This window comes from Schistocerca serialis, chromosome 3 (assembly GCF_023864345.2).
Source record: "Schistocerca serialis cubense isolate TAMUIC-IGC-003099 chromosome 3, iqSchSeri2.2, whole genome shotgun sequence".
Taxonomy (NCBI): Eukaryota; Metazoa; Arthropoda; class Insecta; order Orthoptera; family Acrididae; genus Schistocerca; species Schistocerca serialis.
This window is the reverse complement of record NC_064640.1, coordinates 419501484-419517107: the sequence shown is the minus strand read 5'-3', so window position 1 is coordinate 419517107 and position 15624 is coordinate 419501484.

The window sequence follows — 15624 nt, the reverse complement described above, 5'->3', positions numbered from 1 at the left end:
AACTCGTAGAAAAAATGACATTGGAGTTCTGAAAATCCTCATGAGTTGTACCAAGAGTATCAGTTTGATGTGAAACAGCTGTTTTGTGTCCAGTCAGTGCAGTATGAATTATTAAACAGTTCTTTTTCCACAAAATAATAACTCGTGATATGTAGGTGAAGAATCGCCGTCTGTAGTCTCGTCTTCTTGCGACCGCATGTTCTCGTGGCCGCCGATGGCAGCAATTTTGCACAGTGACTATGTTCCTCTCTAGTTTTTCTGCAACATTGCTGAAGCAACATCCAGCTTCTCGTAGCCATGTTACACGACATCGTTCAAACTCAGTGAGATGTTGACAATGGCGTCTTTGTCGCCTTAAAGGCGTTCTTAACTAATATCAACTCACCACGTCCAGTCTCAAAAGTAACTAACGCTCACATCCGTTTTAGAGTTTACTTAACGAAAACCTGATTTGCATCCCTATAGTGGCACTTCTAGTGCGACTCCTTTGCGACTAGTGCGAAGTCTGTATGACATCATCTTTCAGATATAGAAACACGTCTACCAACTTTTATTTATGTCGCACAACTTCTTCTTAGTGTTACGTTTCTGTCCTTCGTCGGTGTATGAAATATACACTCCTGGAAATTGAAATAAGAACACCGTGAATTCATTGTCCCAGGAAGGGGAAACTTTATTGACACATTCCTGGGGTCAGATACATCACATGATCACACTGACAGAACCACAGGCACATAGCACAGGCAACAGAGCATGCACAATGTCGGCACTAGTACAGTGTATATCCACCTTTCGCAGCAATGCAGGCTGCTATTCTCCCATGGAGACGATCGTAGAGATGCTGGATGTAGTCCCGTGGAACGGCTTGCCATGCCATTTCCACCTGGCGCCTCAGTTGGACCAGCGTTCGTGCTGGACGTGCAGACCGCGTGAGACGACGCTTCATCCAGTCCCAAACATGCTCAATGGGGGACAGATCCGGAGATCTTGCTGGCCAGGGTAGTTGACTTACACCTTCTAGAGCACGTTGGGTGGCACGGGATACATGCGGACGTGCATTGTCCTGTTGGAACAGCAAGTTCCCTTGCCGGTCTAGGAATGGTAGAACGATGGGTTCGATGACGGTTTGGATGTACCGTGCACTATTCAGTGTCCCCTCGACGATCACCAGTGGTGTACGGCCAGTGTAGGAGATCGCTCCCCACACCATGATGCCGGGTGTTGGCCCTGTGTGCCTCGGTCGTATGCAGTCCTGATTGTGGCGCGCACCTGCACGGCGCCAAACACGCATACGACCATCATTGGCACCAAGGCAGAAGCGACTCTCATCGCTGAAGACGACACGTCTCCATTCGTCCCTCCATTCACGCCTGTCGCGACACCACTGGAGGCGGGCTGCACGATGTTGGGGCGTGAGCGGAAGACGGCCTAACGGTGTGCGGGACCGTAGCCCAGCTTCATGGAGACGGTTGCGAATGGTCCTCGCCGATACCCCAGGAGCAACAGTGTCCCTAATTTGCTGGGAAGTGGCGGTGCGGTCCCCTACGGCACTGCGTAGGATCCTACGGTCTTGGCGTGCATCCGTGCGTCGCTGCGGTCCGGTCCCAGGTCGACGGGCACGTGCACCTTCCGCCGACCACTGGCGACAACATCGATGTACTGTGGAGACCTCACGCCCCACGTGTTGAGCAATTCGGCGGTACGTCCACCCGGCCGCCCGCATGCCCACTATACGCCCTCGCTCAAAGTCCGTCAACTGCACATACGGTTCACGTCCACGCTGTCGCGGCATGCTACCAGTGTTAAAGACTGCGATGGAGCTCCGTATGCCACGGCAAACTGGCTGACACTGACGGCGGCGGTGCACAAATGCTGCGCAGCTAGCGCTATTCGACGGCCAACACCGCGGTTCCTGGTGTGTCCGCTGTGCCGTGCGTGTGATCATTGCTTGTACAGCCCTCTCGCAGTGTCCGGAGCAAGTATGGTGGGTCTGACACACCGGTGTCAATGTGTTCTTTTTTCCATTTCCAGGAGTGTATATGGGCATATACACTGAAGAGCCAAAGAAACTGGTACACCTAGGCAGGTGTACTAGTGTGGGCCCCCGCGAGCACGTAGAAGTGCCGCAACATGACATGGCATTGACTCGACTAGTGTCTGGAGTAGTGCTGGAGGGAAATAACACCATGAATCCTGCAAGGCTCTCCATAAATCCGTAAGAATACGAGGGGGTGGAGAGGTCTTCTGAACAGCCCGTTGCACGGCATCCCAGATATGCTCAATAATGTTCATGTCTGGGCAGTTTGGTGGCCAGCGGAAGTCTTTAACCTCAGAAGAGTGTTCCTGGTGCCACTCTGTAACAATTCTGGACGTGTAGGATGCCGCATTGCCTGCTGGAAGTGCTCAAATCCGTCGGCATACACAATGGACACGAATGGATGCAGCTGATCAGACAGGATGCTTACGTACGTGTCACCAGTCAGAGTCGTACCTAGACGTTTCAGGGGCCCCATATCACTCCAACTGCATACGCCCCACAACATTACAGAGCCTCCACCAGCTTGAACAGTCCTCTGCTGACATGCAGGGTCCATGAATTCATGAGGTTGTCTCCATACCCGAACACGTCCATCCGCTCGATATAATTTGAAATGAGACTCGTCCGACTGTTTCCAGTCATAAACAGTCCAACGTCGGTGTTGACGGGCCCAAGCGAGGCGCATAGCTTTGTGTCGTGCAGTCTTCAAGGGTTCACGAGTGGGCCTTCGGCTCCGAAGGTCCATATAGATGATGTTTCGTCGAATGGTTCGCACGCTGACACTAGTTGATGGCCCAGCACTGGTATCTGCGGGAATTTGCGGAAGGGTTTCACTGCTGTCACGTTGAATGATTCTTTTCAGTCGTCATTGGTACCGTTCTTGCAGGATTGTTTCCCGGCCGAAGTGATGTCGGAGATTTGATGTTTTACCGGATTCTTGATATTCATGGTACACTCGTGAAATGGTCGTACGGGAAAATCCCGACTTCATCGCTACCTCGAAGATGCTGTAACCCATCGCTCGTGCCCCGACTATAACACCACGTTCAAACTCACTTAAATCTTGATAACCTGCCATTTTAGCAGGAGTAACCGATTTAAAACTGCGCCAGATACTTGTCGTCATATATAGTTGTTGCCGACCGCAGTGCCATATTCTGCCTGTTTACATATCTATGTATCTGAATACCTACACCACTTTCTTTGCCGCTTCCGTGTATTTTGATTGCATTCACTTAGGAGCGTAATTATTTGGTCTGTCAAGGCGCCGTAGACCCTAGTATTAGACATAAACACCAACAGTCGAACAGACAGACAGACAGGCAGACAACAAAGTGATCTTATAAGGGTTCCGGTTTCACCGAATGAGGTACAGAGCCTAAAAATAAGTCAGGGTCTAATGCATTCCTGAAAAGACGCTCATTGGGAAACAGTGTCACAATAACGTGACTAGTGAGTGTACCGTGTTCAAATATGTCCACGCAACGTTATGCCCCCACACACCGTAACACTGTGACCAACGAAAGGCATGTTCGGCAACGCAGGATGAACACTTAATGCGGCCAGGAACATTGTCGAACATGTTCGTTTTGGTGGTCCAGGTGTTAAGGATTGTGGAGACATAACGTTGTATAGGGTTACTGACCTCCATATCTTTGAACATAGTACACTCACCAGTCAACGTTGTTGTGATGCTGTACTCATGTAGGGGTGCATTCGGTCCTGACTTCAGTTTTATGGATGTTAATATGCGACCAGTTGCAGCTGCAGCGGCGCATCTAAAGCTAAGTACTAATTAATTGTTTGTGTATAGTAGTTTATTTAGGAACTTTAGTAGTCTTCAACCGGTGTTCTTGGTGTTTTCCGGTGAAATAACTTCAGAAGAAATTTTTGCGAACTGCTTTCAGTTTCGTTACTGTCATTAGACGTTTGATTTTCTTTCTGTGTTAGTATTTTGTTATATTCTCATTTGTTGTTGATTAATACTGTCAATAATAGTAGTTACTTCCCTTGTAGAGCAAGTTTGTGAAAATTTTAGTCAGTTTTTAACATCTTCTTATTGTAGTAGCGGAACTTAGATAAAGTTGTTTTCTTGTTTCAATAATTGTAAAATTTTACCATGAGTGAGAAGTGTGGGCTTTGCCGTAGGTTCGTGAGTAGTGGATTGCAGTGTGAGACTTGTTCGAAGTATTTTCACTGGGGGGAATGCAGTGGGGAAGCCAGTGGGCATTCTGGTGAGATCCTCTCCTGGAACTGCAGGTTATGTAGCAAGAGTAAGTTGATAGAGGAGCAGGAGCGTAAGATCTGTGCCCTTCAGGTGCAGTTGAAAAACGCACAGGAGGAGCTAGATAGGATGAGGAGGGAGAAGGGGGTTGGGGAATGGGAGCTGGCTGTTGGCAAGAGATCTGCTAGGAGAAGGAGATTTTCAGATAGTTTTACTATTGGTGTTTGTAATAGATATGACCAACTGTCAGAGTCTAGTGGAGAGGAATCTCTAGTAGCTGTAGATGTAGGAAGTATGCAGCAGACCTCAGCAGTTACGGTGGCTAGGACAGTTGCAAAGTCTAAGAGAAAGAAGAAGGTTCTGCTGTTAGGTAGTTCTCATGGTAGAGGTGTAGGCCAGCAGTTGCAGGAAGTTTTGGGGAGTGAGTACCAGGTCACCAGCATTGTGAAGCCTTATGCAGGATTGGCTCAGGTGACTTTTAACATAGGGGGGTTATGTAGGGATTTTACTAAAGAGGATCAGGTAGTGATTGTGGGTGGGGCTGGTAATAGTATTGATAGGGATGGGGAGTATGACATAGATGGTGACCTGGAAAAGATAGCCACTCAGACTGGCAACACGAATGTGCATTTCGTGGAACTGTTTCAGCGTCACGATCGGCCTCATCTTAATACAGCCGTCAGGCGTAATAACATGAGACTTGGGGGTGCGCTGATGACAGAAGGCATGAGTCACATTTCAGTGGTGTCGGTGGAGTCTATCAGTAGGACGGGTTTCACTAGACATGGCCTGCACCTCAACAGGTATGGGAAGGGGAGGTTGGCAAAACTTATAGGTGACAGCATAGGTGGGGGTGGTGGGATCACTCATGAGAAAATTCCGGTAGTTGTGGGTGTTAGAGCTGTACCTTTTTTAGATTGAAGTCAGCTGATAGGTATTCCTGCTTAAGGGAAGTCTCTCTAACAAAGAAACCACTTTCTACAAAGCTTGGGTATCCGATTAATGAGGGAATTAGTATATTTCATCAAAATATACAAGGTATTAGAGATAAAGTTAGTGAACTGCTTATAGATGTTGACTCTGAAATTATTGGTATATCTGAACACTTCTTAAATAAGGAGATAATTCAGAGGCTTCCTTTACCAGGATACAGGTTGGCTGGCAGCTTTTCTAGGAGCTCTTTGCGGTGTGGGGGAGTAGCCATGTATGTGAAAAACGGTATCCCATTTGAGTCAATTGATGTTTCAAAGTACTGCACTGAAAAGGTGTTTGAATGTTGTGCAGGTGTGGTTAAATTTAGTGGAGCTAAACTTCTTACTGTTGTTATTTATAGATCCCCAGACTTCGATTTCACAACATTTTTGCTAAAGCTAGAGGAGGTTCTTGGTTCACTTTATAGGAAATACAAAAAGTTAGTTATATGTGGTGACTTCAATATTAATTGTATAAGTGATTGTGCAAGGAAAAGGATGCTGGTAGACCTCCTTAATTCATATAATCTTATGCAAACCGTATTCTTTCCAACGAGAGTGCAAGGGAACAGTAGAACAACCATAGACAATATTTTTGTTCATTCGTCATTATTAGAAGGGCATTCTGTTAGCAGAAAGGTGAATGGCCTTTCAGATCATGATGCACAAATTTTAAGTCTAAAAGATTTTTGTGCTGCAACACATGTTAAATATAGTTACCAACTTTTTAGGAAAGCTGATCCAGTTGCTGTACAGACTTTTGTAAACCTTATCAAGGAACAAGAGTGGCAAGATGTTTATAGTGCTGATACAGTAGACGATAAATATAACGCTTTCCTCAAGACTTTTCTCGTGCTCTTTGAAAGTTGCTTTCCGTTAGAACGTTCAAAACAGGGTACTAGCACAAACAGGCAGCCTGGGTGGCTGACTAAAGGGATAAGAATATCTTGTAGAACAAAGTGGCAATTATATCAAAACGTTAGAAACAGTCAAAATCTAAATGCAGCAGCCCATTACAAACAGTATTGTAAGGTGCTTAAAAAGTTATTAGGAAGGCAAAAAGTATGTGGTATGCAGATAGAATAGCTAAGTCTCAGTATAAAATTAAAACCATATGGTCAGTCGTAAAGGAAGTGGCTGGTCTGCAGAGACAGGTCGAGAATATAGAATCAGTGCGTAGTGGGGATGTCCGTGTTACTGATAAGTCGCAAATATGTACAGTACTTAATAATCACTTTCTGAATATAGCAGGTGAACTAAATAGAAACCTAGTCCCAACAGGGAATCATATAGCGCTCTTAGAAAAAAGTGTTCCGAGGCTGTTACCTGAAATGCTCCTCCATGATACTGACAAGAGGGAGATTGAGTTAATAATTAAATCACTAAAGACCAAGAACTCTCATGGATATGACGGGGTATCTAGCAGAATACTGAAGTATTGTTCCACGTATGTTAGCTCAGTACTTAGCCATATCTGTAACTTTTCCTTTAGGAGTGGTCGGTTTCCTGACCGATTAAAGTACTCGGTAGTGAAGCCACTTTATAAAAAGGGAGACAGGGATAATGTTGACAATTATAGACCTATTTCTATGCCATCGGTGTTTGCTCAAGTTATCGAGAGGGTTGTATATACAAGGTTACTGCAGCATTTAAATTCACATAATTTGCTGTCAAATGTACAGTTTGGTTTTAGAAATGGCTTAACAACTGAAAATGCTATAGCCTCTTTTCTCTGTGAGGTTTTGGACGGATTAAATAAAAGGTTGCGAACGCTAGGTGTTTTCTTTGATTTAACGAAGGCTTTTGACTGTGTTGACCACAAAATATTACTGCAGAAGTTGGAACATTGTGGAGTAAGGGGAGTAGCTTACAATTGGTTCGCCTCCTACTTTAAGAACAAAAAGCAGAAGGTAATCCTCCGCAATATTGAGAGTGGTAATGATGTTCAGTCCCAATGGGGCACTGTTAATGGGGCGATCCCCAAGGGTCGGTGCTGGGGCCACTGCTGTTTCTTATTTATGTAAATGATATGCCTTCTAGTATTACAGGTGATTCAAAAATATTTCTGTTTGCTGATGACACCACCTTGGTAGTGAAGGATCTTGTGTGTAATATTGAAACATTATCAAATAATGTAGTTCATGATATAAGTTTGTGGCTTGTGGAAAATAATTTGATGCTAAATCACAGTAAGACTCAGTTTTTACAGTTTCTAACCCACAATTCAACAAGAACTGACATTTTAATCAGAGAGAATGGGCATGTTATAAGCGAGACGGAACAGTTCAAGTTCCTAGGCGTACGGATAGATAGTAAGCTGTTGTGGAAAGCCCATGTTCAGGATCTTGTTCAGAAACTAAATGCCGCTTTATTTACCATTAGAACAGTATCTGAAATAAGTGACATTTCAACACGAAAAGTAGTATACTTCGCATATTTTCATACGCTTATGTCATATGGTATTATTTTTTGGGGTAATTCTTTTGATTCAAAAAGGGTATTTTTGGCTCAAAAACGGGCTGTTCGAGCTATGTATGGTGTAAGTTCGAAAACCTCTTGTCGACCCCTATTCAATAGTCTGGGAATTTTGACATTGCCCTCACAGTATGTATTTTCTTTAATGTCGTTTGTTGTTAGCAATATTAGCTTATTCCCAAGAGTTAGCAGCTTTCACTCAGTTAATACTAGGCAGAAATCAAATCTGCATGTGGAATGCACTTCCTTGACTCTTGTGCAGAAAGGAGTGCAGTATTCTGCTGCATCCATTTTCAATAAGCTACCACAAGAACTCAAAAATCTTAGCAGTAGCCCAAACACTTTTAAGTCTAAACTGAAGAGTTTCCTCATGGCTCACTCCTTCTATTCTGTCGAGGAGCTCCTGGAAGAGCTAAAAAATTAAGCAAATTCCAGTGTTACCTTCTTGATTTTCTTTATTTAAACTAACGACTTGTCGCCTGAATATGTTTCTTATATTTCATTTTATCTGTTTCTACAATCGTGTTATAATTTCATGTATTGACTCGTTCCATGACCATGGAGGCTTCTCCTAAATGTGGTCCCACGGAACAATAAATAAATAAATAAAATAAAAAAATAAATAAACAGCGCTGTTTGAGGAGGTCTTGAACGAGAGGATATTCGGAGAATGAACTGACCTGCCCGTTCCCCCGACTTTAATCCTGTCAAGCGCGTTTGGGGTACTTTCGGCAGACGTATTGCAGCACGTCTACATGTTCCATCCAGTGGACGCCAACTGCGTTGTCGGAGGAATGGAACGTCCTTCCACCATAAATCGTTACCAACCTTGTGGCCAGTATGGGAGCACGTTGCTGAGCGTGAATTGCTGTCCGTGGCATCACACTCCCTATTTACAGCAAGGTCCCGCCTTTGTAACGTCCATGGGACCATCATGAATCACGGTGACTTCAGTGTAGTTATTGTCTTTCAATAAAAGTGTCCTTTGTGTTCGTATCCTTGCGTATTTCTTTCAGTTACCCTCTCTACTGTACCGCAGCAGTTTTTTCTGTGTATGGCCCAAGTATCATCGAACTATGTTACTTGACAGTGCAACTTCATGCGATGGCTCCTTTCGTCCTTATGTTTCGCACGCCAGTGTAGTAACAAGATTCGAGGAGTGTTCAGTAAGTGATGCAACATTTTTTTTTCTGAAAGCGGGTTGGTTTTCTTTAGGTTTCCAGTTTACCATATTACACCCCTGTCTTTTGGCTACCAAAACCTATTTTTCAGCATAATCTCCATTGAGTGCGACGGCCCTACGCCGTCTTAATAGGAGGGCTTGTATGAGCGCATGGTACCACACTAGTGGTCGACGTCGGAACCAGCGTCTTGCTGCATCAATAATTTCACCCATCATCCATGTACTGCTTCCCGCAGAGTGCATCCTTCATTAGGCCAACCGGATGAAAGTCAGAAGGTGCGAGATTCAGCCTGTAGGGTGGATAATGGAGAACTGTCCAACGAAATTTTGTGAGCTCCTCTCGGGTGCGCAGATTTGTGTGACACCTTGCGTTGTCATGATCAAGCAGAAGCATTTTTGTGGCGACGCACATGGGTTGCATCAAGAAGGAGGACATCAAACAGAATAACCCTTCCAGACTCCCAGAAGACCGCCACCATGACTTTACAGACTGAGGTTGCAGGTTTGAACTTTTTCATCGAAGGAGAGGTAGTGTGGCGCCACTCCACGGATGCCGTTTTGTTTCCGGTTGGAAGTGATGAACCCACATTTCATCAAAGCAAATCCGCACAGGTGGTCCTTCGTTGGTCTTTATGGTCTTCTGTTTGACGACGAGGAACCCGGCGAGCACACACCTTTGAGTACCTAACTGCTGGACGAATGTGTCAGCACTACCAACATAGATGTCTAGTTACGTAGCGAGGTGTTTGACTGTGATCTGTCGATCACCTCGAATGAGAGGGTCCGCACGTTCCAACATTGCAGGAGGCACAATTGACGCCTCGCCCAACGACTCACCGGGCTTTAGTTCACTGTCAGATCCCCGCAGACATTCTTCAAGAGCCTATGAATATCCGCTATGCTCCGTTTTTCCGCCAAAAGAAACTCAATGTCAGCTGTCTGCTTGGAACGCACCTCCATTACAGACACCATTTTGAATGGTACGTATGGCTCCGCCACCGATCGGAACTTCATGAAACTATAGGCCTGAAGCGGGAATATTCCACAACGTTCCACAAAAATTCCGGATTTTGAACCGAAATTGGGGGAGAAAAAATGTGTTGCATTACTTACTGAACGCCCCTCGTATCAGCGTCAAAAACCACAGTCCCGGCGTCAGTGTAAATGGCCCCACAAATGTCAGCGCTATTGTGCCATATGTAATCAAATGTTTCCTTTGCCCACTGATACATGCTGTAAAGCGATTCTACACAGATAATACCGCGACAAAGCCCCGTGTTAGACGGCATTTCAAGTCCAATGAAACAAGTTTACTGTTACCAGTCACTGTTTATTCGTTTCCACAACGCGTTTCGCGTTTCAAAGGCTTAAAACTCCCTCATCAGGTAGATTTATGTATATTATGGCATGTGTGTGTTGTATTAAGACTTTGGGGTAACCTCTGGCATTGTTTAGTACAGAAAAAAAAACACTATTTCTCAACATGGCTATGTGTAGGTCTCTGACTAAGGACTGAACGTAAATGTATATCTGAAAGTAAATTAACTAAAATATAATCTCTCCAGTGGTCACAGGCTGCTTTCTCTCTAGTAACGCATTATATATAAACCGTCACAATTCGTAAACAAACACGGTGTCTAGAAGCTATCAGATGCAAAGAACATATAACACGACGTAAAAAAATGGTTCAATGGCTCTGAGCACTATGGGACTTAAATTCTGAGGTCATCAGTCCCCTAGAAATTAGAACTACTTAAACCTAACTCACCTAAGGACGTCACACACATCCATGCCCGATGCAGGATTCGAACCTGCGACCGTAGCGGTCGCGCGGTTCCAGATATAGCGCCTAGAACCGCTCGGTCACTCCGGCCGGAGGTTCGAGTCCTCCCTCGGGCATGGGTGTGTGTGTTTGTCCTTGGGATAATTTAGGTTAAGTAGTGTGTTAGCTTAGGGACTGATAACCTTAGCAGTTAAGTCCCATAAGATTTCACACACATTTGAACATTTTTGAACCCCGGCCGGCAACACGACGTAAACACTATTTCAAAGTTCGAAGACCATATAGCAAAACGAAAATATTATTTTGCAGCAGGTCTTAAAACACTGAAGATCTTTGGTTCTACAGATGAATAGGCGGTTCGTTCAAATGGCTCTGAGCACTATGGGACTTAACATCTTAGGTCATCAGTCCCCTAGAACTTAGAACTACTTAAACCTAACGAACCTAAGGACATCACACACATCCATGCCCGAGGCAGGATTCGAACCTGCGACCGTAGCAGTCCCGCTTACACGTTATAAATAAGCAAATTTTGGAGTAACATATTGATATGTAATTAAATTATATAGGATGTGTTACTACAGAGAAAGGAACCTGTGACCACTGAAGGCGCTGTTTTAGTTAACTTTCACATTTACATTTACGTTTACTCCTTAGTGAAAAAACTCCCCCGAAGTATATTCTGAAGTAGTGTTTCGCTCTTACTCTACTGGACAGTGCCACACGTTACGCCAAAGTCGTAACAAAACGCACACGTGCGATATTATGCATAAATAGACCTAATGATGGAGGTTCAAACCTTTGAAACGCTGTTGTGGAAACTAATAAACAATGACTAGTAGCAATAAACTTGTTGTTTCTTTCGATATCAATAACAGGCGCGGTACACCCTGAGATAAAGTGTTCGCATCTAAAAACATTCAATGTCTTTAGGAACAGTCGGTGTTTCCCTGTAGACCTCCTGTTTTAACTTTTCCCTCAGATAAAAGATCAGATGTGTTAAGTCTGGTGGATGTGCAAGACTCTATGTATTTAGCGAACGATCGATCCAGCTCTATCTCCTAGTTTTCTGGGACGTCTTCCAATAATTTGAGTAGCATACCTGCCAGGAACTGTAGATCAATAAAATAGAGTTCAACGATGCGATTCTTGAAAAGCCCGCAATAAATGTAGGCAGACCTAGGTCGTTGTTTATCCACTTTTATCATCCAGTGTGGATTTTCAACTGACCCGTTGTGGATATGATGATGATTTATTTTCCCCGTAGTTTGTCAACGATCCAACATCTGCAAACAAAGTCTTTCACAGGAACGAAGCATGAGTTTGCGTCTTTCGTAGACGCCATTCGCAGAACTATAATCTATTTTGAAAGTCATTTCCATGAAGCAGTTGATAGGATGAAACATGAAAAGGATGAAATGTGTCGAAATGTAGTACTCGCAGAACCTTTTTTATGCCCCTCGTATACTCAAACTGATTCGTAATGCGGCGTGTACGTTATTTCTGTTAAAAAATTAGTTGCGGTTTTTCGTCGGTTGATTTTGTTTTACGTTGGTGTATTTTATTCATCGCCAACGGCTTGGTGACACCCTTTGCCATTAGATCACCCATGTTAAGTACTGACAGGCTGCGCTAGTATTTGGCTGGGAGACCTGTCTGGGTTTGCTGAGCGCTGTTGGCAAGCGGGGTGCACTCAGCCCTTGTAAGTCTTATTAAGGAGCTGCTTCATTGAAAAGCAGCAACTCCATTCGCGAAAACTGACATCGACCGGGAGAGCGGTACGTTGACCCAGCGTCCCTCCATATCCGCATCCAGTGACGTCTATCGGTTGAGGATGACACGGCGGTCGGTGGGTACCGTTGGGTCCTCCGAGGCCTGTTCGAAGGGAGTATTTTGTTCATAACACATCCACATTCTGGATTTTTTTGTTTATGATGTCTGCAGAGACAGTTTGCGATGATCAGGTTATCTTTCTGCACGCAGTTGCTCCGTGATCTAAGTTTGGCGACATGCGCCATAAACGTAACTTCTCCCGCTAAGAGGCACGTTTATCCATTACATCATTTGTGCAAATCATGACAACGCTGTAACGCTACATTGAAGTAAAAGCAAAATTACTTTTAAATCTGAAGGTCTTGACTTACTGAGTTGGACGAGCGGTTCTAGGCGCTTCAGTCCGGAACCGCGCGACTGCTACGGTCGCAGGTTCGAATCCTGCCTCGGGCATGGATGTGTGTGGTGTCCTTCGGTTAGTTACGTTTAAGTAGTTCTAAGTTCTAGGGGACTGATGACCTTAGAAGTTAAGTCCCATAGTGCTCAGAGCCATTTGAACCATTTGAACTTACTGAGCTCTGTCAGCTAGGAAGCCCAGAATCGAGTGAAACAGCTTTTATAGTACTCAGTACGCTCGTTTTTCGTTCAGTAAGTGACGATGCAGATCCGAAGCTGTGTCTACCGGCAGGCGCTCAGACAATGAGTAACAATATATGTAATTTCTAATTAACAAGGGTCGGACAAAAATATGGAAACACTAAAAACACAACACATGGGCGTCTCTAATACGGTGCTGAAAACACGTTGGCACTCAAAACAGCTTCCAGTCACTTCGAAATCGACAATACGAGTAGAGGTCCTGTACGGTTTTCAGAGGAATAATATACGAGGGGTGGAACTTTAGCCGGCCGTTGTGGCCGAGCGCTTCTAGGCGCTTCAGTCCGGAACAGCGCTGCTGCTACGGTCGCAGGTTCGAATCCTACCTCGGGCATGGATGTGTATGATGTCCTTAGGTTAGTTAGGTTTAAGTAGTTCTAAGTTCTAGGGGACTGATGACCTCAGATGTTAAGTCCCATGGTGCTCGCAGCCATTTGGTTGGAACGTTAATAGTGGCAACTATATATTTACAGCTCGTAAAAAATAGATACATGTTTCAATGTTTTACTGACCTTCAGAGTAGTCACCAGCATTGAGTATAACCCGTTGCCAGCTATGTGGAAGTCGTAGGATACTCTCAGCAGTGCCAGTTGTGTTGACAGTTCGAGCGGCCAGGTCTATTGCCCGACGAATCTGTAGCAGATCTAAAGCGAATTCCGTGAAGTGTCTCCTTCAGTTTAGAAATCGAGTTGAACTCACGAGGGCGTAAGTCAGTGGAGTGCAGTAGGTGGTATAGCACGTAGCAGCCCCATCGGTCAAACAAATCAGTAACAGCTTGCACTGTACGTGCTTGAGCGTTGTCCTGAAAAATGATGGTCAGGTCCTGCAGAAAGTGTCATCACTTCTGTCTCTAAGCTGGTCATAGGTTGTGTTCCAAAAATGAACAGCATAGAGACAGAAGTGATGACATTTTCTGCAGGATCTGACCATCATTTTGCACGACAATCGCAGTGGGCGATGGGATCTGTGTGAACTGGGCACTCTCGTCTTGCAACACAGCATCACCATTGGGAAACGAACACCCTACAATGGAACTGACCTGGTCAGCAAAAATGGTTACATAATTCTTGGCAGTAAATGGATGCAGAGTAACTATGAGGCGCATGAAATACCACGATATGGCTGCCAAAATCATAGCGGAATCCTCACCATGTTTCACCCTAGGGACGTAAATTCGACCAGAAGTTGGAAACAGTGTGAAACAAGACTCATGTGAACAAATGAGTTTCTTCCATTTCTACGTACTCCAGTTTTTATGGCTTCGTCACCACGTTTTTCAGTTACGGATATCTGCATCACTGATGAGTGGTTTTGGAATTCCACCTCACAACCCAATTCCCTGCTTTTGTAGCTCTTCTAGCTTTTTTTTTTTTTTTTTTTTTTTTTTTTTGTGCTGACAGCATTCGCGAGTACAACATCCAGTTCTGCTGTGTCTTTTTCAGCTGTCGTCCTCTTGTTTTTGTCGCAATCATCTCCAACGATCGTCTGTCACGATCGCTCAACACGCTCCAATGCCTTCAAGCGGATGATGTTTTTCACTTTCCCTATATGTGGTGTAAATCTTCGATGCGGTGTCTCTTGAATGATCGAAAACTTCTGCTCTCTTGTTTGTGCAAGCATCCACCATACGACCACCGAAAATTTGTCCTTTTTCGAATTCACTTAGCTTCGACATACACTGAAGTGACAAAACTCATGGGGTACCTCCAAATATCATGTCGGACCTCTTTTGACCGGTGTAGAACAGCAATTCGACGTGGCATGGACTCAACAAGTCGTTGGAAATCCCTTGCAGAAATACTGAGCCATGCCTGACATTTCCAGTCAGTGATCAGTTCAGTTGGAGCAAAGGACATTCTACGTAAACACAGCACACACCGTTACGGAGCCTTCACCAGCCTGTACAGTGCCTTGTTGACAATTTGGGTCCATGGTTTCGTGATGTCTGCGCAACACTTTAACCCTAACATCAGTTCTTACCAACTGTAATCGGGACGCATTTGACCAGGTCACGGTTTTCCAGTCGTCTAGGAACCAACCGATATGGTTACGAGCCCAAGAGAGGCGCTGCAGGCGATGTGCTGATAGCAAAGGCAGTCGCGTCTGTCGTCTACTGCCATAGACCATTAAACTCGAATTCCCCCTCCCCCCACCTCACCGTCCTAACGGATATGTTCGTCGATTCCTGCGGTTATTTCACGAAGTGTCTCTAGTCTGTTAGCACAGACAATTCCACGCAAACGCCGCTGCCCTCGGTCTTCAGTGAAGGCCGTCGGTCACTGCGTTGACTGTGGTGAGAAGTAATGCCTGAAATTTGGTATTCTCGGTACACTCTTGACACTGTGGTTCTCGGAATATTGAATTCCCTAACGACTTCCGAAATGGGATGCCCCAGGCGTCTAGCTCCATCTACCTCTCCGCGTTCAAAGTCTGTTAATTCCCATCATGCGACCGTAATCTCGTCGAAAACCTTTCCAGAAGACTCATCTGAGAACAAATGACAGCTCCACCAATGCACTG